The 26948-nt window shown below is 35.8% G+C and overlaps 1 long non-coding RNA gene across 1 annotated transcript in view; it reads right to left on the bottom strand.

Moving 5' to 3' along the window:
• Window positions 1-25641, bottom strand: part of LOC110222382 (uncharacterized) — a 35871-nt gene extending 10230 nt beyond the window's left edge. The window contains exons 1-2 of the long non-coding RNA XR_002328361.2: window positions 25562-25641; window positions 2376-2519 (exon numbers count right to left, since the gene is read on the bottom strand). This is a non-coding gene — a long non-coding RNA (uncharacterized LOC110222382). The remainder of the gene's footprint in view (window positions 1-2375; window positions 2520-25561) is intronic.
• Between the last annotated feature and the right edge of the window lie 1307 nt (window positions 25642-26948).

Raw genomic sequence — 26948 nt, 5'->3', positions numbered from 1 at the left:
TCTGCAAACAAAAATCATGCCCCAACTCTCCCTCTATGTAGTCATGGCTTGTAGCTTTTTCAAGTTGAAGAATTTACCATCAGTGCAGTAGCTAGCCTTGATGTTGTGGTCATCCTCACTGAAGGCATTTGACAACATCATTGCAAACATCATGCTAAAAAGTTTGGGAGCAAGTACACAGCCTTATTTCATTCCATTGGTGATTGGGAAAACATGAGAGCATAGTCCATTATCCAAAACCTGGCCAAGCATGCTATCATGAAAGTGACATAAATACTGATGAATTTTTCTGGGCAACCAAATTTTGACATAATTGTCCATAATCCCTCAAAATTGACAGTATCAAAGAACTTTGTCAGATCTACAAACATTGTGTACAGACCGCTGTTCTGCTCCTGGCCTTTCTCTTAGAGTCGTTGGGCTGCAAACACCATATCGACTGATCTTTAGCCCTTTCCAAAACCACACTGGCTTTCAGGTAGATGACCATCTTTCAAGTGAAGGATCAGACTATTAAGGAGGACTCTGGCAAGAATCTTGCCAGTAATGGCTAAAAGAGAGACCCCTCGATTGAGAGAAGATAGTTTATTTCCTTTGTCTTTATAGAGATGGACGATGGAGGCAACTTTGAATTCCTGGAGGATAATCTTCTTTTGCCATACAACCCAGAAAATTTCAGTAGTTTTTGTATGAGCAATGAACCCCCCACTTTATATATCTTAGGTAGAATAGAATCAGCACCAGGTGCTTTGCTACACAAAAGGAGTCTAATGGCATTTAAAATCTCTTCTTCAGCTAGAACTTCAGCTAGGTAGGGATTGACTTCAACCTGAGGTATATGGTCTATGGCATCAGCATTGATTGATAATGGTCCATTGAGAACACTATGGAAATGTTCAGCTCATTCCTCTAGGATCATTTCCTTATCACTAATCAATGTGGCTTCATCAGCACTGAGTATTTAGACGCACCATAGGTTTTTGGCCCATAAATATCCTTCAGGACATCATAAAAGTGCTTTGGATTGTTGTTATCAGCATAAAACTGAATTTCAGCTGCCTTCTTCTCAAGCCAAGAATCCTACATCTCTCTGAGCTTCACTTGTATTTTACTTATGATGAAATTAAATGCTCCCTTCTTAGAGCTGGATGAACTATTCTGCTGTTAAACCCTGTGGAGTTTTCATGTTCATTCAGCAGCTTCTGAATTTCCCCATGATTTTCATCACATCAGTCTTGATGTTTGTGAATCTTCTGACCCAGATGGGCTCCTTTTATGCTCCACCCTTGCCAACTGTTTGTTGGCTGAACTTTCCTTCCAAGTTATCAACAAACTGTTCCTTCTTCAGAGAAGCACTCTAATCTGTTGACATTAATTCTTCTTGTAGTCATTTTGTCTTGGTGCTACCACTTTTGTTGAATGCAAATATTTAGCTTGGAGAAGATAAATCTATGATCAGTCCAGCATTTTGCGCCACCCATTGCCTTAGTCACTCTCACATTGCCAGTGTTTGTTGGGAGGATGCATCCTGAAGTTTTATTGCATTTAGGTAAATGGAAGACAATGTTGGTGATGAGAAGGTCATGAGATGCACAAGTCTTCAGAAGTAAATGACCAGTGCTGTTTCCAACTCCATTTCTCCCAAAGACACCCTGCCATGTCTGGTAATCAGAGCTTACTCTAGCATTAAACTCACCCAGAATTATAAGCTTGTCTTCTTTTGGCACACTGATGATAAGGGTCTCCAGGTTTTCATAAATTTTTCTTTGACCTTATCAGGGTTCATCCTGGTGGGAGTATAGGCACTGATGATTGTGGCAATCACATTGTTATGAGCCTGTCATTCATTCCTTTTGGTAGGCATATAAACCTGTTGACTAGGTTAGTTTTGATTGCAAAACCTACACTAGCTTCACAGCATCCCCCTTCACTGTGGCCACTCCAGAAAAACATTTAGCTCTGACTTCAGCAACTATCTCAGATAGATATTAGTTATATGTCCTTAGGCAAGTCACTTAACCTGTCTGTACCAGTTTTCTCATCTATAAAATGGGGATATAATGTCACCTACCTCTCAGGGTGGTTGTGAGGAGCAAATGAGATAACTTATGAAAAACTCTATGCAAACCTTAAAGCACTATAAATGTTAGCTATGATTATTATGTAGACAGCTCAAGTATTATTATCCTCACTTTGCAGATAAGAAACCTGAGATTCAAATAGGCAAAATTATTTGTTGCATGGTCACATAGTAAGGTTCTGTGAGGTACTCTGATTCCAAGTTTGACACTTTTTCCATGACATCAGGTGGAAGTGATAGAAAAGAAAGCAGTGAATAAATTCTGCAAAACTTACACTATTGAATTTGAACTTACACAGGCATGTTGAGAAGTAAGCCTAAGAATAGGCAAAGTAAAGTTTTATAAGGTGGACCCCTCATGCTCATTAGAGCAGGAAATACTTCTTCCGTTTAACTCCGAGGCTCAGGATGTGAGCACTAACTTTCAGGGTAGCAGCATCTAAAATAGAACACAATAGTGCAAAAATTGCTTGTGATTACTCAGATTGAAAACAGAAAAAGAGAGAGAGAGATAGAGAGAGAGAGAGAGAGAGAGAGAGAGAGAGAGAGAGAGAGAGAGAGAGAGAGAAGGAACTTAGAGTAATTTCCCAAGTATGAATTTATTTTCTCAGTCATGAAAGACTGGTTGCCTTTTGTGAATTACCACTGAGAAAGAGTATATGAATCCTTGAACATTACATTGGTGAGGAGTATACTATAAAATATAATTGTAATCATCTAATTCTAAACTGAATTAGGGCAACCTAGCAATATATTACAGTGTAGCTATACATGATATATTATAGCAGTGCATATGGTTTTCATTACTTATTTACCTATTATTACTTTTCAATACAATTAAAAAATTCATCAAGAACTTACTATATATCAGGCATTGGTTAGAGGCTGAGAATATAAAGAAACAAAAGTTTTTATTCTCAAGGAGATTATCTTCTCCTGGAATTATGTGCTTCTGGTATAGAAATAATGATGACAGTGGTATTTCTTTTAGAAGATTTGTAACTTTGAAGATAACATTTCTTTTCCCTAGAATGAAAATATCTTATCAAAAATGTTTTATTTTATTGAAACACTAATGCATTGTTGATGGAGTTGTGAACTGATCCAACCATTCTAGAAAGCAATTTGGAACTATGTGCAAAGGGCTATAAAACTGTGCATACCTCTTTGATCCAGCAATACCACTTCTAGTTCTGTATCCCAAAGAAATCAGAAAAATGGGAAAAAGGGCCCACACATACAAATGTATTTATAGCCACTCTTTTTGTGGTGGCCAAGAATTGAAAATTGAGAGGATGCCCATCAAGTGGAGAATGGCTGGACAAATTGTGGTATACGAATGTAGTGGAATACTATTGTGCTATAAGAAATGATGAACAGGTGGACTTCAGAAAAATCTGAAAAGACTTACATGGAACTGATGCTGAGTGAAGTTGGCAGAATGAAGAAAACATTGTACACTGTAATAGCCACATTGTGGGGTGACTAACTTTCATAGACTTGGCTCTTTTCAGCATTGCAAGGATCTAAGACAACTCCAAAAGATGTATAATGGAAAATGCTGTCCACATCCAGAGAAAGAACTATGGAGTCTGAATGCAGATTGAAGCATACCATCTGACCATTTTTGTTTGATTGTTTTATTTCTTCTTTCTCGTGGTTCCTCCCATCGGTTCTAATTATGCATTACAACATGACTAATGTGAAAATATGTTTAATATGAATGTATATGCAGAGCCTATATCAGATTGCACACTGTCTTAGGGAGGAGTTAGGGAGGAGGAAAGAAAATTTAAAACTCAAAAGCTTATGGAAGTGAAGTTGAAAACTAAAAATAATTAAAAATGTTTTGTTCTATGCATAGATAGCTGCATATTTTAGACAATAGTCTAATTCTTTTTCCCTTCTTTCTTTTCCAACAATTAATTCTTCCTTTGACTTTTCTTCTTTTCTTCACTCTAATAAACTCTTTTAGGTGGTTGACATAGCAGAGCATACCAACGTGATGATGAAATAAGGGTAAGATTGGTTGGGCCAGATTTTTTTCTATCATTGAAGAAGGTTTGTACAGTATATCCTGGCTTTGGATCAAACTTATTGTTAGAATTTTTCCCATATTCAACCAAGTCTAAAATTTTCTCTTCTTAAATTTCAATCAATGCTCCTATGTCTGACTCTTAGGACCAAGTAGAACAAGTCCAATGCTTCTTCCATGTGACAACCTTTCAAATATCTGAGGATAGCTATTGATTCAATTGAATTCAACAAATATTTATGAAACACATATGATATATGAAACGTTGTACCAAGTATTGAAGACAGAAAGAACAAAGTGAAACAGTTTCTGCCCTCAAGAAATTCACATTCTACTTGGGACACACAGTTTATAGATCAATGAATAAAATGTGTGTAGGAAGAAATTTCATGAGTGTTAATAAGCAAAGGCCATATGTAGGAGGTGGAGCCTGAGCTGTACTTCGAAGGAATTGAAACCTTTTCTGCTTGTTAAAACATTGTGGAGCTTGTGGTCTACTGACATAGAATTTTAGAAGGTAGAGTTATCTCAGTGCCACAGTAGGATATTCCATTTTATACCTATTCTATGAAATTAAGTTTATTGCAGTGATTCTGTACACGTTTTAAATTACCATAGCCTTTTAGAGTTTCCTGTCAGTTTATCTAATTTTTACAATTCTGATTTTTTTTGCATCACTCTTACCTGCACCATGTGATTCTTTTCAATATTAAGATGAAGTAAAATTAGTTGTTTTTCAGAATTTTTAGTTTTTCTTTTAAGGTAATTTGAGACTCCAGAGACTGACTTTATAGTCAGTACTGGAAATAACTAGCTCAGGTGAAGAAATTGGATGTTAACCTATATGGAACCAACGATTTCAAATGAATTGGGATAGGGAGTGGAATATTGGGGAAAACTGCTATATTTCCTTATGATCCCCTGAACTCAAATTAACTGTACAATTCTTACCCAGACATAAAAATCTTTAAACTCCCTATAGTTCACACTCATTCAAACATAGTAAACCTACATTAGCCAATGAGATAATGTTGTAAAATTATTGGCAAACTTTAAAGAGATGTATAAATTTAGGTCTTGAAGCATTGATTACAATGGCCAAATTGTTCCCAAACTCAGTTTTCAACAAACATGTATTATGTCCTTATTTGTCCTATGCATTGTGCTAGGCACCAAGAGAGATACAAAGATATATAATCCTGGTCCCTGCTTTCAAAGTTATAACCTAATAATCTATGCTTTTGTGTCAGGTTTTCATGGAAAAGAGATTGCTTAGAAAAAGGTCAACATATTGTCACTTTTATACAGTCCCTTAACATATATAAAGTTCTTTCCTCACAACAATCATGTAATTGTTAAATCCTAGTTAGTTTAAACATTACTATTTTAATTGACAGATAAAGGATATGAGGCATAGAGAGTTTAAGTCATTTGTTCAGAGTCACATGGTTAATAAATATTTGAGACTGACTTTTATTGATAGCACTTATCTTTGCATTAATCCTTTCTTGAAGAAAAAGAATATTTTCTCCTTTCCTTCAGACTGAACTCATAGCATTGTGCTCTCATAGTTGTCCACCTTTCTGATATGTGGACATATGCATGCTTCATGGCTCTTCAGGACCATCAGTATTATTTCAGTTATTCAGTTTGGCTGCTTTTTTTTTAAAAAAGTAATTATTTACATTAGTATAGTTGCCGTGTATATAGTTGCCCTCTTTCTGTTTGCTTCACTTTTCATGTATTCATTAATGCAAAACCTCATGTTTCTCTTAATCTCATTTACCAAGATGAGATCTGCCACAATAATATTCCATTACAGTCATATGTTATAGTTTTTGTAGCTATTTGTCAACTAATAGACATCCACTTTTTTTCTAGCTCATTGCTATCACAAAGGGTGCTAATGTTTATCATTTGTTCACTATTGAAGCTCCACTTCTATCTTTGTCTTTCTTGAAGTGTATATGCAGTAGTGATATCACTAGATTAAAAGCTATGAGTGTAGTTAAAATCTGACATCTAGAACATTAGTTGGACCAATCTACAATTTCATCAACAGGATTTTAGAGTTCTTATATTTCTACAATTCCTTTAGCATCAGTTCTTCTCAGTTTTTGCATCTCAGTGTAGATTTATTTTAATTTTAGCTCCTTGGAGTATGTTTTAAAATGAAAATTTATAATTTGTGATTCATTTTTGAAAACTTTTTTTCCATATTTTTGATTATATATCTATTAAAGGATACCTCTATATACACATACACACATGCAAAAATACACCCATTCCTTTAGACTTCAGATATTAGAATTTATGAGTAATGCTTGATGGAATGACTTTTTCAACTATTTTTCTCATTTGTTGAATAAAATTTCAGTGTAAAATCTTTAATTTTGCATAAATAAAAATGGGCAATTTTGTCTTAAATGTTTTCTCATTCCTTCTTCCATTGTTCTCTTCATTTGTATTTAAGGTCAGTGATCACAATTTAGAACACTTCTGCAGTGTTACTCTTAGAGGTATAATTGAGTTTATTTTCCACCTTTCCCAGGCTCATTGCTCTACCCTTAACCTACCTCTCTGAAACTAAATTTCTTCAGCTCCTAGGATGACCTGGAGGGACTGGTCATGAAGGGATCATGGGAAGCTCTCTAAGGACATTTGATAATGGTGGCGGGTAACTTCAAGAAGCTTTTATAATTTAGTCTTTTCTACCTTTTTCTGTCTATTCTGTGAATTACCTTTTTTTCTTGTGTGTACTGATAGACAGATATACTAGTGTCATACTCCTGGTCCTATTCTCCTATACAATCTTATTCCTTAGGCTCCAAACTCCTTTATAGCTTCCCTCTTTGCATCCTCTAAAGCCTCAGGGCTATTCACAATGATGAACTTCCACCTAACCCTGTCCTAGATCCCTATGGGGAAACTGACAAGAATATAACTACAAAAAAAATGTTATTATCTAAAACTGTTGACTGTGGGACCTACTTTATCAATTACACTATCGTCTTTTGGAGTAAGGCACTGGAAAGGTGATGTCAAGAAGAGTGGGATGGTGAGTTGATCTTCAGTTATTTTTTCAAATAAGTACCATGTGGAAATAGACTCTTTTAATTTTCTTTTTCCTGCCATTACTAATTATGATTCATTTTGTGACTGTTTTTCTTGTTGATTTGGTGAAAAGAAGAGCTACTCCTTCTATTTCTTCTATCATCTTTCAACTACTCCATTAACTGTCTCTCACTTTGAAGATATCTTCAAATGATTAGCTGCTAACTGTCAGATACTACATATATAATATAGAAAGCAAAAGTTTGTTACAAAATTGGCCAACTTGACTAATTCTAGAAAACCTGTGTATGCAAGACTTTCATTATGTGTGGTCAGACATAGGTGTTACAGTATTTAAAGTTCATAGATAGGAGGTAAGGTAGTATAGAAATGAGCTATTCTGCTATATAAAATAAGCCTGGTTAGAACTTTGATTCTATGGATAATTCTCTGGGTTTCAATTTTATTGCTCTAATCTACAAATCTCTTTCTAACATTTCACATCAGGACTAGTCTTATTGTATCTGATAAATCCAGTATTAGACGCAGCACAAAAATAGGATTTACATCAACAAGAAGTTTTGTTTAAATACCAATTCTTCCTTTTTAAAGACTGAATAGAAGGCAGTAATAAAATAAATGTTAGTTGGTGAATTTTGAGGTGTTTAAACAATATAAGAAAATGCTCAACCCCCCCCCCATTTAATTATGAATTGCCTTTTCAGTAATTTTAAATGTTTATCTTTTGAGATCATGCATTGGCAGTCAAACATAGACTAGTTAGGCTCAGGAATCCTGTCTCTTTTACTTAAATGATGCATTTGGCTTTATTAGTGGAGATGGTGTTAAAGAAGATGTATTACCATTTGCTTTGCAAATATACCCTAAATACCACAAGTCCTTTCTATTTGACATATGCCCAAAATTTTATACGTGTTTTACCTCCATATTAGAAAGTGACTTCTATAAGAGTAGGTACTTGTTTGTTTGTTTGTTTGTTTTCATTCACATCACCAGTGCTTTGCACACCTTTTTTTTTTTTAAAGTACTTAATAAATGATTTTTCATACATTTATTGATTTACTTCAATTATTATTACATAAAGATGTTTGTATTTACACATGTTAAATTATTTGGAAGGATCACTGGAAAATAGGCATTTAATTTACTCTTGAAAAGAGAGTTCTAAAAAACCCCTAATATTCTACCTTGGTTATTATTTAGGATTTTTAATTTTTGGAAAATCTGCTCACCCAATTTCTAATTCTCAACAACAATATTCACTAAAATTTTTGGCATCTAGGGCAAATTCTGTTGAGGAGAGAAGGAATGCGGAAGAATGTCTAATCTATACAATTCTATGCAAGGAGAGTTAGGAATTTAGAACTAGAAAGAGCCTTAAATGCTATTAAGTCCTACCCAGTCATTTTAGACATGAAAATAGGCCCAGACAGATTAAGTGACTGACCCAGTGTCATGAGGTTATTAAGTATCTGAGGTAGGATTCAAACTTAGGAGTTGAGGAAACTAAGAAATTAGGAAGTTGCCAAGTCCAAAAGGAACAGGGGTTAGGGTAGAGAAGAAATGAGCCTATGTTCTGGGTTTCAATTTTCTTAGAAAAAGAGAATAACATGAAGCTCCACAGATTCCAGAAACACAATTTTGATAGCATTGCACAGTGGTTGCTAAGTGATGGTTGCAAAAGAACCCTCAGAAAAGACAATGGGAAGCACAGAGTATTTCAATGCCTCTTGGTCCTCTGAATCAGGAGCTTTGAGAGGAGCAGCTTCACAAGGGAACAAAGAAATAAAGGTGTCAGCAAGGCAAAGTTAGGTTTCAATTAATATCTTAAGATGAAAGGAATGTAATGGAAAGAATTCTAGGATGAAGAAGAATTTTTTAATGATAGTGAAGGGTTTCAGAGGGCATAGGTAAAAGCAAAGGGAGATGAGTATAAAAACTAAGCTAAGGCTGTTTTTCTTGAGCAGAAGGAAGGCCTATTTTTGTAGGGACATTATGGTACTGAGCACATCAAAGAGAATTTCCATAAATAAATAATGGAAGCACCAAAAATAGGTTGAAGAGAAATCCCAAAATACATTGAGGGCACCGTAACAGGTGCATACCACCATTACTATTACTCCTGGCATTCCACAAAGTGTGAGTCACTAGGTCAAATGGTGTATGTGGATAATTAGCCTTCTTGGGAAGGCAATCAATGAATCAGTATTAAGCATCTATTATGTACCAATATTGTACTAGGTATCAATGTACTGGGTATCAATGAAATGAAACAAAGGGAAGAAGAATTTAAGAGCCTATAATGTGGCAGGCACTGTTTGAAGTATTTTACAAGTATTACATTTGGGCTTTACAACAACCAGGTAGATGCTCTTATTATCCCCATTTTACAGATGAGGAAACTGAGGCAAACAGAGATTAAGTAACTTGCACAGGGTCACACAGCCAGTAAGTATCTGAGGTTGGATTTGGACTCAGGTCTTCCTGACTGCAGGCCCAGCATTTTGTGCATTAAGGTGCCACGTAGTAGCATCTATGTGGAGCTTGCACTATGATGAGGGACAATGTATGTGTGCATGTATGTGATACACACACACACACAAACACACATATAGTAATTTTTTGGTGAAGCCACCTGTAGCTGGGGTAATCAAGAAAAAAAAGTGTTTCTTGTGGTGAGCTTTGAAGAAAACCAAAGATTTTAAGAGCCATAGGTGAAGTGGGAGCATATTTCAGGTATGAAAAGCAGCTTGTACATAGGCATGGGACGGGAGGTGGAGTGTCGTGTATAAAAAACCAGAAGAAGCCCAATATGACTGGAGCAGAGAGTGGATGAAGTAGGAGAATGTATAATATGGCAGCAGATAGAATACTGGACCTGGGTTCAGGAAAATTTGAATTCAAATTGGATTACAGACACTTGTTAGCTGTGTGACCAAAAAGTACATGTGGACTCCATTTGTGAAGCACTTTAAATGCCAGAGGGATTAACATTGATCCTAAATTTGTTAGGAAGCCACTGGAGTGGATTGAACAGATTAGTGACTTGTTCAGACTAGGGTCTTAGGAATTCTGCAGTATGTATGATGACCATGGGATTGTGGTGAGTGGTAGTCATAGCATTATTGAGGAAATAGCAAGGTTATACTACCTACCTCATATGTTGATGTTTAGGGAACAGAGAGTTTGAGGGGAAGGAAGAGAGGAACAAAATTTTGAGAAGACTCAGGCTAGTCCTTGCTTTGATCACCAAAGCCTTGTCTGGTACTAGCTAACCCCCATGCTGCTTCTTTATAATCTGATTCCCATTTGCTACTAAATGTGTTTTCACTCTCCTCTGTTTGCCCCTGCAGTGTCATTACTTCTACTTCTATCTACTTAATTTATGTGCTTTCTTCCTTGTCTCCTCCTTTAAGTAAGTAAATTCCTCCCCAGGCACTACCTGCCTTGATCTTTGTATCTTTTCTTTCACCTCATCTTCCCATGCTGTACAATGAAATTGGCAATTGGTTTAGGATGCTCTTTCTCAACATGTTTTTGCCCTCCCCTTGTGTTTAGAACCTTCTTTTAATTTGTCCAGAGCCATTCCTAAGGACCACAATTATCATATACTTTGGGTCCAGCCAGATAGCTCTGTAGGTCTTGAATCTGTCCATCATAGGTCATATAGCACAGGATTTAGAGATGGAATGGAACTTTGAGAGTGCTTAATCTAACCTTTTCTCTTTATAAATGTAGAAAAGGAGGAGCAGAAAGTTTCAATGACTTGTCTAAGATCACACAGATAATGAGAAATAAATATAGGACCCAAACCTTTTACTTTTGGCTCCATGCTCTAATTCTGAGGTTCTGCCTCATACTCATATACAAGTTACATGGAACAAATAGCACATCAGTTTTGTCAAAATAGCAAACAATGACTTTATATAGAGCAGGCATCCGAGATACAAGTTGTTATTGGGAAGGAAGAAAGGGAAGACAAAGAAAGACAAGACAGAATAGTCATACTTTGATTCAATAATATAATTACTAGGCATATACCTTCAAAGAGCTTTGAAAAGATAATGGTGGGGGGAAACACTTGTATGCAAAAATATGCATACAAGTTCTTTTCATAGTAACAACAACAACAACAACAACAAAAACCCTCTGGAAACTAAGACAATAACCACCTTTTGGGAAATGGCTAAACAAATTATGGTATATGAATATAATGTACCATGGGAAATGACAAAGTAAACAGTTTCAGAGAAAATTTGAAAGACTTCTCTGAACTGATGAAGAATGAAGGGAGCAAAACTAAAAAAATGTACAATGACATTATAAAGGAAAAAGAAAACTTTAAAAGATTTTCAATCTCTGAATGCAATAATGATGATGCCAGAGGACCAAAGATAATGCACACTACTCACTTTTTGCCAGAGAAGTGATAAAGAGGTGTATACATTGAGAAAAAAGGGGGATAAACTGGGGAATATCTACAAGCAACCCTAAAAGGGAGTTAAAAAAAGCAGAAGGGAAGGAAAGAAGTAGATTCTGAGGGTATGCCTTAGATTGCACCTCTTAGACAACTGGGGAATAGTTGAATATATTGTGGGATATGAAATGGATATTAAAAATAAAATATGATTGTACCACAAGAAATGATGAAAGAAATGATTTCAAAGAATCCTAACAGAGTTGTGCTGGAGCCAGCTTGTACCAGAGCCAAACTGTTAAATTTTCACTTTGAACATTTATACCTTGGAAATTTAGCAAAAGCTAAAAATTAAGACTTGATTTCTCGGGGTTTTTATTGTCTAAACATAAGAAAGTGATCAGAAAAAAATGCAGAGTGAGAACCGGTTGACAAACATTTACCAGCATACCCCTGCCTGGACAACATAAATTGATGCAGAATATGAAGTGAGCAGAAACTGGGGCAATTTAAAAAGGATAACAACACTGGAAAAGCAAACAACTTTGAAGAGTCTAAGAATTCTGTTGTGATGACCAACCACCTCTCCAGAGGACCTGTGATGAAGCATGTTGCTCACATCCTGATAGAGAGGTTGAGAAAGAAATGGGGATTTTGGGACATAGTTATATCATGGATTCATTTTAACTATGCTTATTTGTTTGTCTTTCTTTCTCCCTCTTTTTAATCGAGGCCACCCTCTCCAATTAGGGCTGAGAAAAGGATAAACAGTAGTGATATGTCTTCCCCACCAAAAAAAGAGGGCAATTGTAACATTTTCTTTAAATGCAAAAGAAAAAAAATAGAAATAAGTTCAGAAAGGAGATGCGACATACAGGGCGGTTGGTATAAAAAGGAGATTCATAATTTCATAGAGAATCCTCTTTTTGTATTTTATTTTGCTTGTCTATATTCAGAATGAAAAAGAGAGAGAGATACCATAGAACTTAGGAAAGCATATGTTGCAGAGCACCGTACAATGTTAGACAAAATTTTCTTACTGGGAGCTCCTTATATCAGTGAAATAACTGATTCAGTCCTAAAAAGTTCTGAAAAGAGAGAGAGAGAGAGAGAGAGAGAGAGAGAGAGAGAGAAACTCTGACAGAAAAAAGAATGATCACAAAACTACTAAGAGGAGATGGCAGAAGAGAGGGGACAGAGTTGGCTTCCAGGAGCCAAGATGGCGGAGTGAAAAGGTAGTCGCTCTCACTCTTCCCTATCAACCTCTGCAAACCCAGAAAATATCAGCCCAGGAAAAAAAAAAACCAACCCTGGAACACCTGAACTAGAAGAAAGACAAGGAGCAGCAGTTCAGGAGCCCAGCAAACGGATCTCTCAGTGCCTCAGCAAAAACAAGGGGCCCCAGGCAGATAAGTACCCTGCGGCATTCATCTGAAAGGAGGTGAAGAAAACAACCTAAAGGCTTCCTAAAGCCCTGGTCTTGCTGATTCCAACCCAACACCAGGTGAGTAGGAAGCCTCTAATTGTGAAGAAATCCTGAAGCCCAGGTGGTAGAGCAGGCAAACACCAACACCTGGACCTCCGAGTGCCTCAGTGAGGGCCAGGGAACCGGTGGAAACCAGCTCAGAAAACCACCAGGAGTCTCCACCACAAAGGAATCTCCTGCTGCATTAGCAGAACTGAGGGAGACAACAGCGCAGGGGGCCCCAGGCAGATAAACATCCTGCAGCAGCCATCTAAAAGGAGCAGAAGAAAGCTAAAGGAAAGGAAAAGCAGGCAACCTAGAATTGCCTCAAAGTTCCAGCCTTGCTGATTCTAGCCCAACACAAGGTAAGCTGCCAGAAACCTACAGCTTCCAAATCCCAGTGTAAGAGGCCCCAGCACGCAAAGGCAGTGACCAAGACCTAGGCTCCCAACACAAGAAGCCTGGGTAAGTACCCCCTGTTCCCCAGCAGGAGAGCTCAATCTCTCTAAAGGCCAGGGAATAAGGAAACACCATGAGTAAAAAGAAACGTACCATAGACTCATATTACGAGAAGAGTGAAGATCAAGACAGAAATTCTGAAAAGGACAACATTGTGAACAAACCCACATCTACAACAACAAAAGGGAATATGAACTGGTCTGAAGCCCAAAAAGCCTTCTTAGAAGAGCTCAAGAAGGATTTTAATAGTCAAATGAGAGAGATAAAAGAGTCCTTGAAAAGTACAATTGGCCAGTTGGAAAAAAAATACACTGAAGAAAAGTCTCTAAAAAACACAATTGGCCAATTGAAGAAGGAAGGGCAAAAACTAACAGAAGAGTACATTGAAGAAAACAAATCCCTAAAAAATACAATTAGCCAGTTGAAGAAGGAAGGACAAAATCTAACAGAAGAGTATGCTGAAGGAAACAAGTCCCTAAAAAACACAATTGGCCAGTTGAAGAAGGAAGTACAAAAACTAACAGAAGAAAACAATCTGTTAAAACTAGAATTGGACAAATGGAAACTAATGTCTCTATGAGAGAGCAAGAATAAGTCAAAAGAAACAAAAAAATGAAAAAATCAATGAAAATGTAAAATACCTCATCAGTAAAACAATCGACCTGGAAAATCGACTAAGGAGAGACAATTTAAAAATTATTGGACTACCTGAAAATCATTATGAAAAAAAGAGCCTGGACAGTATCTTTCAGGAAATCATAAAGAAAAACTGCCCAGAAGTCCTAGAACCAGAAGGGAAAATAACCATAGAAAGAATCCACAGATCACCACCTGAAAGAGATCCCAAATTGACAATGCCAAGAAATATAATAGCAAAATTCCAAAATTACCAGATGAAAGAGAAGGTGCTGCAAGCAGCCAAAAAGAAAGAATTTAAATATCATGGAACCACAGTCAGGATTACACAGGACCTTGCAGCTTCTACGTTAAAAGACCACAGGGCATGGAACATGATATTCCGAAAGGCAAAGGAGCTTGGAATGCAGCCAAGGATCAATTACCCAGCAAAAATGAGCATCATTTTTCAAGGGAGGAGGTGGATATTCAATGAAATAGGAGACTTCCAAACTTTCCTGATAAAAAGACCAGAGCTCAACAAAAAATTTGATCTTCAAGTACAGGACTCAAGAAGGACTTAAAAAGGTAAATGGGACAGAAGGATACAATATGCTGTTAATAAGGGGGGGGGCTGTTTAAACCCCTACAAGGGAATATGAGACTTGCAACCCTTGAGAACTGTATTGTTATTACACCTTGTTAAAGGAGTATACATAAAGAGGGTGGATATTAGTTGACTTTGATGTAATGATAAAAAAAAATCTAATCAAGTTAAATGGATCCAAATAAGTGGATCAATCTAATCTTAGAAAAGGTACTGAGAAAGGAGGAGGCAGACAAGGGTAAATTACATTACAGGAAAAGACACAAAATCCTATTACAGCAGAGGGAAAGGGGGGGGAGCATTGTTTGAACCTTACTCTCATCAGATTAGGCTCAAGAAGGGCATAATATAATCAGTTAGGTATAGAAATCTAACTTGCCCTATAGGCAGTAGGAGGGAAAAGGGGAAAGAAAAGGGAGGGGGAAAAAAAGGGAGGGGGAAAGAAGGGAGGGAAGCAGCAGTAAGACTAAAGGGGAAGAAAAGGGAAAGGGATAATAAAAGGGGAAGGGACTGAAGGAGGCGGTGGTCAAAAGCAAAACACTAGTGAAGGGGAGAAAGGAAAAAGGAGAAAGAAAAGCATAAATGGGGGAAAAGGATGGAGAAAAAGACACAGATAGTAATCATAACTGTGAATGTGAATGGGATGAACTCTCCCATAAAACGGAAACATTGCAGAATGGATTAAAAACCATAATCCTACAATATGTTGTTTACAGGAAACACATTTGAAAAAGAGTGACACATACAGGGTAAAGGTAAAAGGCTGGAGCAGAATATATTATGCGTCAGCTGAAGTAAAAAAAGCAGGGGTAGCAATCCTGATCTCAGACAAAGCAAAAGCAAAAATAGATCTAATCAAAAGAGATAAGGAAGGAAACTACATCCTGCTAAAAGGCACCATAGACAATGAAGTAATATCATTACTAATATATATGCACCAAATGGTATAGCATCCAAATTCTTACAGGAGAAGTTCAGGGAGTTACAGGAAGAAATAGACAGCAAAACTATACTAGTGGGGGACCTGAACCTCCCCCTCTCGGCACTAGATAAGTCTAACCACAAAATAAACAAGAAAGAAGTTAAGGAGGTGAATAGAACATTAGAAAAGTTAGGTATGATAGACCTCTGGAGAAAACTGAATGGGGATAGAAAGGAATATACTTTTTTCTCATCAGTACATGGCACATACACAAAAATTGACCATGTACTAGGGCATAAAAATCACAATCCAATGCAGAAAGGCAGAAATATTAAATGCATCCTTTTCAGATCATGACAATAAAAATTATATGTAATAAAGGGCCATGGAAAGATAGACTAAAAAATAATTGGAAACTAAATAATCTAATCCTAAAAAATGATTGGGTCAAACAACAAATCATAGAAACAATCAATAATTTCATTCAAGAGAATGACAATAATGAGACAACATACCAAAACCTATGGGATGCAGCAAAGCAGTTCTTAGGGGAAGTTTTATATCTCTAAATGCTTACATAAATAAAATAGAAAAAGAGGAGATTAATGAATTGGGCATACAACTAAAAAAACTAGAAAAAGAACAAATTAAAAATCCTCAACTAAACACCAAATTAGAAATATTGAAAACCAAAGGAAAAATTAATAAAATTGAAATTAAGAAAACTATTGAACTAATAAATAAAACTAAGAGCTGGTTTTATGAAAAAACAATAAAATAGATAAACCTTTGGTTAATTTAATTAAAAAAAAGAAAGAAGAAAACCAAATTACTAGTATCAAGAATGAAAAGGGAAGCTACCACCAAGGAAGAGGAAATTAAAACAATAATTAGGAATTATTTTGCCCAACTATATGCCAACAAATTTGACAATCTTAGTGAAATGGATACATGTCTACAAAAATATAGATTGCCCAGATTAACCGAAGAGGAAGTAAAATACTTAAATAACCCCATCTCAGAAAAAGAAATTGAAACGCCATTGATGAACTCCCTAGGGAAAAAATCTCCAGGGCCAGATGGATTTACATGCGAATTCTATCAAACATTTAAAGAACAATTAATTCCAATACTATATAGACTATTTGGGAAAATAGGTGAAGAAGGAGTCTTACCAAATTCTTTTTATGATACAAATATGGTGTTGATACCTAAACCAGGAAGAGTCAAAATAGAGAAAGAAAATTATAGACCAATTTCTCTAATGAATATAGATGCAAAAATTTTAAACAAAATATTAGCAAGTAGATTACAGCAACTTATCACAAGAATAATACACTATGACCAGGTAGGATTTATACCAGGAATGCAGGGTTGGTTCAATATTAGGAAAACTATCAGCATCATTGAGCATATCAATAACAAAACCAACAGAAACCACATGATCATCTCAATAGATGCAGAAAAAGCTTTTTTGATAAAATACACCCATTCCTATTAAAAACACTAGAAAGCATAGGTATAAATGGAGTCTTCCTTAAAATAATAAATAGCATTATCTAAAACCTTCAGCAAGCATTATATGTAATGGGGACAGGCTAGAAGCATTTCCAATAAGATCGGGGTGAAACAAGGATGTCCATTATCACCACTGTTATTCAATATTGTACTGGAAATTAGCTTTAGCAATAAGAGAAGAAAAAGAAATTGAAGGCATTAGAATAGGCAAAGAAGAAACAAAGCTATCACTCTTTGCAGATGACATGATGATATACTTAGAGAATCCTAGAGAATCAAGTAAAAAACTACTTGAAATAATAAACAACTTTAGCAAAGTTGCAGGCTATAAAATAAACCCACATAAATCATCAGCATTTCTATATATTACCAACAAAGCCCAACAGCAAGAGATAGAAAGAGAAATCCCATTTAAACTTACTGTAGACATTATAAAATATTTAGGAGTCTACCTCCCGAAACAAACCCAGGAACTCTATGAACACAATTACAAAACACTTTTCACACAAATAAAATCAGATCTAAATAATTGGAAAAACATCAGTTGCTCATGGGTAGGCCGAGCTAATATAATAAAAATGACAATCCTACCTAAGCTAATTTACTTATTCAGTGCCATACCAATCAAACTACCAAAAAATTATTTTATAGAGTTAGAAAAATAATAACAAGATTCATTTGGAAAAACAAAAGGTCCAGAATATCAAAGGAACTAATGAAAAGAAATGCAGGGGAAGGTGGCCTAGCAATTCCAGATCTTAAATTGTATTATAAAGCAGCAATCATCAAAACTGCTTGGTACTGGCTAAGAAATAGGGAGGTGGATCAGTGGAATAGGTTAAATATGCAAGACACAGTAGTCAATGACTATAGTAATCTATTATTTGATAAACCCAAAGACCCCAGCTTCTGGGATAAGAACCCACTCTTTGAAAAAAACTGCTGGGAAAACTGGAAAAGAGTATGGCAGAAACTAGGCATAGACCCAAATCTCACACCATATACCAAAATAAAGTCAAAATGGGTTCAGGACTTAGATATAAAGGCTGATACCATAAGTAAACTGGGAGAACAAGGAATAGTTTACCTATCAGATCTATGGAGAACAGAAGAATTCATGACCAAACAGGAGATAGAGAACATTATGAAAAGCAAAATGGATAATTTTGATTACATTAAATTGAAAAGTTTTTGCACAAACAAAGCCAATGCAACTAAGATTAGAAGGAAGGTAGAAAATTGGGAAAGAATTTTTACAACCAGTCTCTCTGATAAAGGCCTCATTTCTAAAATATATAGAGAATTAAGACAAATTTATAAGAACACAAGCCATTCCCCAATTGATAAATGGTCAAAGGATATGAACAGACAGTTCTCAGATGAAGAAATTAAAGCCATCTATAGTCATATGAAAAAATGCTCTAAATCGTTATTGATTAGAGAAATGCAAATCAAAACAACTCTGAGGTACCACATCACACCTATCAGATTGGCCAACATGACAAAACAGGAAAATGATAAATGTTGGAGAGGATGTGGGAAAATTGGAACGCTAATACATTGTTGGTGGAGTTGTGAAATGATCCAACCATTTTGGAGAACAATTTGGAACTATGCCCAAAGGGCTACAAAAATGTGCATACCCTTTGATCCAGCAATAGCACTTCTAGGGCTATATCCCAAAGAGATCAAACAAATGGGAAAAGGACCCACATGTACAAAAATATTCATAGCAGCTCTTTTTGTGGTGGCAAAGAATTGGAAATTGAGAGGATGCCCATCAATTGGGGAATGGCTGAGCAAGTTGTGGTATATGAATGTAATGGAATACTATTGTGCTATAAGAAATGATGAACAGGCTGACTTCAGAAAAACCTGGAAAGACTTATATGGTCTGATGCTGAGTGAAGTGAGCAGAACCAAGAGGACTTTGTACACAATAACAGCCATTATGCAATGACTAAATGTTAAACTGAACCCTTCTCAGCATTACAAGGATCTAAGACATCTCCAGAGGCCTGGATGGAAAATGCTGTCCACATCCAAAGAAAGAACTATGGAAGTTGAATCGCTCTCACTTATTTTTACCTTCAGTTGAGTTTTGTTTCATCTTTCTGAATTTTTACTTACAACTTCACTAATGTGAAAGTATGTTTAATGGGTATATAAATGTAAAGCCTATGTCAGATTGTGCGCCATCTTGGGGAGGGGAGAAAAGGGAGAAACAATTTTCAACTCAAAAGCATATGGGAAAAAAAAATTAAAAAATAAAAATTAAAAAAAAAAAGAGAATGGACAGAGTTAAGGGCAGTGAAAAGAAGAATATAAGGGAAGGTTGCTGTTTGTTCTTCATTCTCAAAGAGGACCATGATATCAGGGAGGTGATGCCATGACATGCAAGTGAATCGGATTTAAGTGAGGGAGGTCTGTGCAAAGTCTTAAGACTCAGTTTCTCCTCTGGAGCCATCTGGGTCTAGTGGTCAGATAACAGATCAGGACAACTGGTGATGACCCAGAATGCAGTGGGGGGACCTTGGCCTTTCTAAGCTAAGCTCTTTAATAGAGCTCATTTTGACTGAGGCAGTGCCCATTAACCGACCTTCATATTGTACCTTTTCTTTCATGTTTCTACTGATCTCTATGAAATCATTTAAGCCTGGATTATCTCCTGAAGAAACTGCACAAGGGTATAGCTTCTCCATTACTACAGTAGATGGACCCTTCATCACACAACTCCCCCTTCCCAAAGATGCGGCGTCAGCAAGAATATGATTCTTTTTTCTCACTGCCTCTTCCAGATTCTCCCCTGACTAGTTAGGCATCTCTATTACTTTGAGATTTGCCCTGTTTACCCTATGTAATCCTATCAAGATCCTTATGATGGTTTTCTACTACATCTCAAATCATTTCCCCCCCTTTTTTTTTTCTCCTGAGAGTTTAGTATTTGGTTTATGATTTTGTTCTTTCTTGTCCTTCCCATTACATTATCTTTGGAGACTTCCATTGACATGTTGAGAGTCCCTTAAATACTCTTGCTTCCTACGCTGTAAAATACCTCAATCTCCATTATCTAAACTTTTAGTCCACAACAACCATATCAAAAAAAATGGTTATAATCTTTATCTGATCATTTCCTACCAAGGTCAACATTTTAAAAACATAACTCATTATTTTCCCCCAAATTCTTCCCCTTCTTCCTTTTTCCCTATTTCTGTTGAAGACACCAGTATAGTTCCAATTACCCACATCTACAACCTTTTAAATTTTTCCTTCTCCTTTACCTTTCACATGCAATCATTTGACAAATCTTGTTGATCATGCCTCCACAACAGACTGCACATTTGTGCGTTTTTCTCCATTTACATAATCAGGCTTTCTTCTCTTTTCATCTGGACTCCAGCAGTAACATCCTAATTGATCTTGTGGCTTTCAGTCCCTTCCCTTCTAATACATTCTCTACACAGCTGCCAAATTAATATTCCTAAAGCAATGGTTGAGCCATATCACTGTCTTCCTCAAAAAAGGCTGATGGTTTTCTGTGTCTAGATTAAGTACCTAAAGTCCTCTATCTGGATTTTAAGTCTCTTCAGTTTGGCCAGAGCCCCACACACATTCTGTGTTCTAGACAATTTGCCCTGCTTCTTATCCCCAGTACATAACATTCCATTTCCTGTCTCCATGCTTTGGCCGAGGCTGGTCCACAGTCCTCTTTGAATGAGTTGTCTTTTCACATTGTCTGTTAGAAACTACAGCTTCCTTTGAAACTTAGCTCAAGCACTTCTTCCTAGAGGAGGCCTATTCTTATCCAGCACCACCCCAGTTACTAATGTCTTGACTTTAGAAAATAATTTGTATATATTTTATATTTCATTTTCTATGTATGAATTCCACCCCACTCCCCAATAGAATGTAAGCTCCTTAAGGACAAGGTCTATTTCACTTTTGTTTATTATATGAGAGGAACTAAAAAATGTTTGCTTTATGAATGAATTTGATATTATATAATGCGAGTTTAGTGGATGACACGAGTAGAGTGAGATATAATAAAAATAAACTGGAATATTTATGTAACTTTATCCCCAAATTATAGTGTAACCCATATTTTTAATAGCTGGGGTTGCTCTGAGTTTTCTTTCTTTTGGATTCTCTTGAATTGTTTTTCCATGATGATAAGACAGTAAGTATATTAGATTTGTGTAGCCTGAGTGGCTTAATGTAAATCCAGTTGTCAAAAAAGTTGTTTATTATGTTATAGTTTGAAAACTAAAGGTAGCAACCTGCTTTATAAGGAAACAAGCCAGAGGAAGCCCGAAGTCCACAGTAAGCACACCTAAGAATCAGCATGGATCATGAAATTTCAGCATGATGTCATTAATTTTGGAGCCCCAAGTCTAAATGCACTACCGGTTCATATCAGAGCTAAGAGAGACCTTCAAGCGACCTCAATGCTCTAGTTGTCGGATGGGGATCAGCCCAGAAGCTGCTGACATATCCACAAGATAGAAGGAGGTAGTGGGTTGACTTTTACTACATGGTAGGTCTGATCCATTTTTCTCTTTGTGACTTTGACATTGGAGAGATGCCAGGTAGCATTTCTCTACAGATGGTCTCTGGGAGTGTCTGTTCATTTGGAGAAAGTGAAGCTTAGAACTCAAATCTTAATAGAAGTGGATACAGTTACTGAGGAATTGAAATTTTGAAGCACACTAGAATCAATGGGTTGCCAGCAATTTAGAAGTTTTGATGTTGTATCTTTCATTTTTCCCCATCCTATTCCATTTTAAAAATTCTGTTCTATAATGTAAACATGCAATTCTTTGAACCACTAGGTGCTTGGAGGGAGATAAGAATAGTGGTGGTATAGTTGCTTAGCTGTTTTGATACAGCCATGAAATAGTTGAAAGGCAGAATGGCATAGTGTGTAGGGAGCTGGCCTTGGAATCAGGATAATATGGGTTCAAATGATACCTCCAACATATGCTTAACTCAGGAACACCATGGAACCTTTCGGTGCTCCAATCAATTTTCTAAAATTGTAAGTTGCAAAACAGTTATACATTAATGAAAGTTTCTTCAACAGCAAACTTCTTAGCTAGACTGTTGAAATTATAGGCCCATACCAAATGGGGGAGAAAGAAACAAATTATGAAAGGTTTTACATTTCCAATGCTAAAACAAATGAGATAACAGAGAATGTGGACTAATTTTCTTTTTTATTTTGGTTTGCAATACTCTTTCCTATCATAAAATATCACAAATACCAACAAATATAAACATTACAATATATAAAGAAGAGAAAAACAGAAATGCACATGAAACTGTGAACCTCTAACATATATATTCTGATTTTTTTCAGAAAATGAAAATTAAGTCTAACATGATGTTAAAAAATTCAAAACAAACTGCCTTCCCTTTCCTCATCCCCATTTGAACCAGTCTCTGCTCTCCTCCTTGCCTTCCTATAACATTTTATTCTTTATTCTCCTCCTTTTAGTTCTTTGCATCACTCTCACTACCCATCAACACTGTTGGCCAATTCACCTCATTACTCTCCACCCCCCCAACCCCTAATTTCCAATGCTGAAACAAATGAGATAACAGAGAATGTGGACTAATTCATTTTCTTTTTTTTCTTTTTATTTACAATGCTCTTTCCTATCATAAAATATCACAAATACCAACAAATATAAATATTGCAATATATAAAGAACAGAAAAACAGAAATGCACATGAAACTGTGAACCTCTAACATTGTGACAAATACACACAAATAAAACCTCTCCATCGTGACAAATAAACACAAATAAAACAAATTCCCACATGGGCTGTTTATTTATATTTCTCATTCTTCCTCTCATGTCCATCAACTACACCAAGAGGTGGGAAGCATCTTCCATCATCAGTTCTCCAAAGTCATAATTCATCATTCCATTGAACAAAGTTCTCTCCTTTTGAAATTGTTTTCCTTTACATTGTAGTCATTACATACATTTTTCTAATTGGTGTTTCTCACTTCATTCGGTACCTGAGTGCAAAACTCTTCTGAGATTTCTTTAAATTTGTCTATTTTCTACAGCTAGTGCAATAACATTTCATGATAGTCACACACAATTTGTTTAGACATTCACTACTTGATGGGCACCAATTTTCTTTCTTGCTCTTTGCTAAGAAAAAAGTTCCACCATAAATACCCTCGTATATATAGCTCCTTTCCCTCTATCTTTTACTTCCTTAGATTTCATGATTATTAGTGCTATCTCTTTGTCTAAGGATCTATATAGCTCAAAGACTTCTTGACCATAATTCCAAACTGCTTTCCAGAATGGTTGGACCAATCTACAAATCTCCAATAGTGCTTATCTTACTAGAACCTCCCCCCCAAATAAATATCATTCTTTTTTCTAATGGATGAGAAGTGGAACCCCAAACTTTCATTAATGTGTATTTTATTTTTTATCAGTTATCTAGAGCATTTTTCACATGCTTAGTGATAGCTTATATCTCCTCTCTTGAAAATTAGCTGTTTTACATATCCCTTGGCCATTTATATATAGGTGAATAACTTTTTTTGTGATATATTTGTATCCTATATCTTCTATCTTCCTACATCTTAGATATCAGTCCTTTGGCAGGGAAGTTTGCTGCAAACATCTTTCCCTGTCAACTGTATTCCCATCAACTCCAACTATACTGATCCTTTCTTTGCAAATGATTTTTAAATTCCTTGTAATTAGATTGCTTTCTAGGGTATGAGAAATGATTTATTCCCATATATGCAGATGGGTAGCTAGGAAAGTTGATGTTGCAGCCAGGGGACCCAGACAAGAGTTCCATTTTACATGTATGAGAGGGACTGGAGGGGTTTATGAAGAGGATGCACTTTGAATTCTAGACCCACTCATTAGCCTTTCCTACAGTCCATGTGATCTCTCAATAGTTAGTCAAAAACATCTAAATGCCTCCAAGCACTGAGTTAACTAAGCTTTAGGTATATAATAAGAGGAAAAACAAAGCCCTTGTGCTTAAGAAGCCTACAATGTAATATAAAGATCGTAATTGTTTGGCGGGAGTGGTGGGATTATTTTGAAAGTTCATAACATTATCATCTATTTTAAGCTATAAATAGAAAATATAACCCTCTGCTAAAATTATCTCATATAGTCAAAAAGACATGATATTATTGTGGCAGTTGGTTCATTTGATTTGTAATGACAACACTTGTCATGAAATGATATTGGTTTACTACGTAAGTTAAAATCTGTAGGCAACAGCCACTGTCTTTAACTACCCTTCTTTAATGTACCATCAGCAGCATTTCATAGTCCTTTGGTGCTACCTAGATTCTAACTTTTAAATAATAACCAGGTATTTGTTATCAAAATGGATGATACTTAAGTCAAAAGAACCAATATTTATGTCAGATAATCTATGGCTGCATAGTGGCTGGGGAAATAACAACAACAAAAAACAACAACAAAACAACACAGCCAAAGCTTTTGGGGGGCCCTTTGTGATAAATGCAGTTTCTTTTACGAAGTAAGATTGGAGACATAAAAGTGAAAACAATGCAAATAACCAAGTTGCAATGGTTCTAGATTTCAATATGCTAATGAGTTCCTATGATATATTTTGCATCAAATACCTATCCCATGTTGTATAAACTCATTTAAGAATTATAAACATATCATTCAAAAAAATTAGTACCAAGTTTTTTGTAACAACTAAATTCCAGCATGAGCCTCCAAGGCAATACAAGTTCTATAATAAATATTTGTTGTATACTGAAAGCAGTAAAGTAGTGATTTTGAATATAACACATCATTTTTATTCTTTTTGACAGGATCAACCCTGTTCTCCATCCTACAGTCCAACCTTTAGATTGACCAGTTTTTCCCATAAAGAATACATCTATTCCTCTCCCATGGTGGTACCTGCATCCTAAAACATAACTTTCTATTTATCCTAACAATGAGCATGAGATATTGCTCTTTTTAGATTATTATCACTTTTCAAAGAAAACATAGAATAGTGGATAAATAGTTAGACTTGTAATCAAGAGGACCTTGGCTTAAATTCCACCTCAAATCCTTACTAGTTCAGTTAATATGGAGCAAGTCACTACCTCTGGCCACATCAGACTAATATATTAATAAGACTAGAATTTTTAAGATACAAAAAGACTGTGATCATCCTTGCTGGAGGGAGTTTCCCACACTGAGAGTTTCCTTGTTACAGAAATCACAGCTCCTTCCCGCGTTCTTCTTATTTTTTCCAAATACTATTCTAGAAAACTTTCATACTCAAACTCTGAACTCCATTTCATCTTTGGAGCAGAGGCAGTAAGGATCTTCTTCCCTGAAGTGCTTACCTTAATATCCCCTTAGGGGCAAGGCACTTCTTGATCCATGGCTCAGGTCGTGGTAAAAAGGAGTAAGCCTTCTAAGTGCTCCAGAATGTCAGTACCATACTCTGACATCATAGAATCCTAGAATCACTTAGAATCACAGCACTGAAAAAGACTTAAAGGGATTGTCTTATATTTGGACTTCAAGTAGGGGCACAGCTAAGTAATCCAAGTAAATAAAATAGCTGTTCAATATAATGGTAATGCATTTACATATATGTGTACTATATGTTTATATATGTTTACATATGTATTTGTGCATGTGGATCTAGGAATGGAAAATATACAACTTTCATTGCTAGTATATTTACATGTATAATCAATGCTAAAAACCAAAACAAAAACATTCAAAATTCCCTTTTTTCCATATTTTAATTTGTTTTCACCTCCATGAAGTTCTAATTCAAAGGCTCATCATGACACTGACGTGACCTTGGTTTCTCAAAAGTACTAGCTGAATATAAGCATGGAAAGGCATCACCATTCTGGAAAAAGTTTCCATCCAGTAAGATCTGGGAACTAAACTTAGTCTGTTTTTGAATGATCGGCCTCACCAATTACAGAGAGGTAATTTTGTTGATAAATTCTTTGGCTATTGAAACCTATAAAACAAATAAGAAAAAAATGGCCTTTAGTACTATGTGGTGTCCTCTGCTTTTCTATGATGACAACAGAGCTGTAGAAAAGGAGGCAAAGGGTGCTTAGAATCAGAAAGGTTTTAGACTGACTATAAACTTTAATTTGGTTGTTAGTATTCCCAATGTGAGCTTTTTGTCCAGTGACCAACGAAAATATATACTAGTTGCATAATTAAATCATATCAAATCTGACTATGTCACCATAAAAGAAACCAAAAGAAAGGAGGAAATTGAAGATCTATGTTGCTGGGAGGTAGGGCTAGGCAGGCTCACAAGTCCTCTTTGGAGATACAAAAAAAGGGAACTGGCAAAGTTGGTTTTATTGTGCACTAAAGGCAAAATAGAAATATCATTTTTTGATACATTTAGTCTTTAAATATCGCAGTGGTCATGGTATATACATATATTTGCAAAGAGATGACTATGAAAATAATTTCAGCTTAATTACTAATAATCTCTTTTGGGGGAAAAAGGAATAGAAAAATACCATGAAACACCTCCAAATTAAATCAGCATTCATGTTGATCATCAATTACCTCAATTCAAAAGTAGAAATAAGTGGGAGGAGGAAAGAAATATATTGGAAAATATGGGATGGGAATGATTCTTTTCCAGAAAAGAATCAGTAGATGCTAGACACAATAAGTACTACATATAATAAAGATTAAATTTATTATACTTTAACAGATAGAAAATTATTCATTACTGACTTG

Source organism: Phascolarctos cinereus, unplaced genomic scaffold (assembly GCF_003287225.1).
Source record: "Phascolarctos cinereus isolate Bilbo 61053 unplaced genomic scaffold, phaCin_HiC Scaffold_4;HRSCAF=312, whole genome shotgun sequence".
NCBI classification, from domain to species: domain Eukaryota; kingdom Metazoa; phylum Chordata; class Mammalia; order Diprotodontia; family Phascolarctidae; genus Phascolarctos; species Phascolarctos cinereus.
The sequence above is the reverse complement of the archived record's forward strand: the minus strand, read 5'-3'. Positions and strand labels throughout refer to the sequence as shown.